General features: G+C 37.9%; 1 pseudogene; it reads right to left on the minus strand.

Annotated features, from left to right (window-relative positions):
* Positions 1-971: 971 nt before the first annotated feature.
* LOC102742493 (non-selective voltage-gated ion channel VDAC3 pseudogene) lies at positions 972-2001 on the minus strand (annotated as a pseudogene).
* Positions 2002-2575: the final 574 nt, after the last annotated feature.

Consider the following 2575-nt stretch of genomic DNA (forward strand, 5'->3'; position numbering starts at 1 on the left):
TTTAAGTCGTTACATTGCACACTTGAAATGTTAATTATGCCTCAGTAATAAAACAATCAAAAATAAATGAAAATAAAAAACTTAATTTTTGCTTGTTGTTAGGCTAGATGGATACAATTGATTTTTGTATATTGGTATCCAATAACTTGGCTAACTAAACTCACTAATTAAATTTAATAATTTATCTGTAGATTTTTTGGGGTAGTCTATGTACATCACCAAATTGTGAATAGGAGCTGTTTTTATCCTTGTTTTCATATTCTTATACTTGCTTTCTTTATCTTGCTTATCAAATTGGCTAGGACATTTTTGTCTCACTCTCAATTCCAGAGGGAACGCTTTTAACATTTAATCATGCTTGTGTAAGATTATTTATAGGTGCATTTTATTAGATTCAGGCAATTTTATTTATATTTGCTAGAAGTTCTAATCATGAATATATATTGAGTTTTGTCAGGTTCTTTTTCAGCATTTATTTAGAAGGTAATATGATGTTTTCCCCTTCATTCTGTTAATGTGACAAATTTCATTTTTTTTCAAACATTAAACCATTCTCTCTTTCTTTGTTCCAAGCATGATGGATTTATTTTTTTTTAAGATTTTATTTATTTATTTGGGAGAGAAAGGGAGAGGGAACACAAGCTGGGGCAGGGGCAGAGGGAGAAGCAGACTCCCCGCTGAGCAAGGAGCCCCATGCGAGGCTCAATCCCAGGATCCTGAGATCATGACCTGAGCCGAAGGTAGACCGACTGAGCCACCCAGGCGCCCCCATGGTGGATTTATTTCATTTTACTCTGCTGTAAAACCAAGGATTCCATTACAGCACAGAGACCATTATATTTCTAAAAGTCTTGAAAAAGTGGTGTGGCACATGCAAGACATGAAATACAGACTGGAGGATTGGGTCATTTCCTTTACAAGATGAAACTACACTGTCACTGAGGCACGCATGTAAACTAACAGTGCAGCATCAGGCTGAAATGTACCACAAACATGACTACTTCCAGGCATGCCTTCAAGCACTGATCTTAGGATGGACTTCCAGTCTGTAGACTTCAGTGTGGGGAAGATTACCATTCTTTGGAAGAATAGAAAGTTCACACTTCTGAAATTGCACAGGAGAATTTTAAGGCCAAAACACAGCAGGTTCATGTCTCTTCATCTCCAGGGACAAAACTGATGCTTAACTCAAAACCACATTAAGCTTCTTAGTTCGAATCCCACCCCAACCTTGTTACCTCCTGCACTGATGTTCTTTTTAATCAGTTAAAGCTGATGGGGTTGGTTTGACGCCCGGTTGAAAGGTTGGAGTATAACCCAGTCCAATCAGGCTGGGATTATTTGTTTTAGCAGATAAAGGAGTTCTACAAGCCAGTGTGTAGTTAGCAGCAACGTCAAAATAGGTGTTAGTGCTAGCTATGTAAGCAAGGCTCATTGGTGGTCCAATCTTCTCATTTTAAGCCCCTGGTAGATAGAACCTCCAAGTTCAGTGCCATCATTTACTTGAGGGTGCAGCTGGAGGTCTGTAGCCTTGTAACCCAGGGCAAAATTATTCTGTGACTGTTTAGATTTGGCTCTGTCAAAACTCATCTGAGAGCCAGCAAGCCAACCTTCAAAGGCGAACACAACCCAATCATAAATGGTTGGTTCAGAAAAATCTATATCAACATTACTGTTGAGACAGAAACAATCTTATTTATAGGGGGCTTCAATTTCCCACTCTTCTTTCCTGTGTTCAGTACAAATATGGTATCAAGAGTCAGTTTCAACCCTTCAACCAACTTACTCTCCAAAGACATTTCTGCCCCAAGGGTGTTGTCTCCTTCATTTTTGGTTGAAAATAAGTCCCTCGTTACAGATCTTATATTTGGTCTCTAGGTTGTCTGATGCTTTCCCTGTATCTGTGGAAGCATGACTGGAAGTAGAAAATTCCACTCAGCTACAAGATTGGGTTCTCAGATCTACTGACTATACCAAACACAAATCCTCTGTTGAAGACATCCTTCACAACCATTTCTAGCTCACAGTAAGTCAGCGTGTCTCATGTATCTCCAGCCAGAGGACCTCTCTCCATTCTGCCAGGGCAACCCAAATGGTAAACCATTCTTGCCTTCCTGGAATAGTCCACTTTGGTCACAGTGTATTCACCAGACATTGCTGGATTTGTTTTGCTAATAGTTCACTTAATTTTTTTTTACATTTATGTAAAACATGTTATACTGGCCTATTATTTTCCTTTTTTATAATGTTCTCATCAGCTTTTGGTATCAAGGTAACACTGGCCTCAGAAGACAAAATGGAAAGTGTCTCACTTTTTCTATTCTCTGGAAAAGTTTATGTACAATTGGCATTATTTCTTTCTCAACTATTTGGTAAAACTCACCAGTGAAGTCATCTGGATTTGGGGGGTTTTTTATGGAAAGTTTAAAATTATTCATTCCATTTCTTTCATTGTTACAAGCCTGTAGAGATTTTCTTGTGTCCATTTAGATAAACCGTGCTTTTCTAGAAAATTGTCCATTGGTAAAAAAAAAAAAAAATTCTAGTTATTTACATAACATTGGCTTTAATATCC

The sequence above is a fragment of the Leptonychotes weddellii genome, chromosome 2 (assembly GCF_054177405.1).
Source record: "Leptonychotes weddellii isolate Sample4059 chromosome 2, ASM5417740v2, whole genome shotgun sequence".
NCBI lineage: Eukaryota > Metazoa > Chordata > Mammalia > Carnivora > Phocidae > Leptonychotes > Leptonychotes weddellii.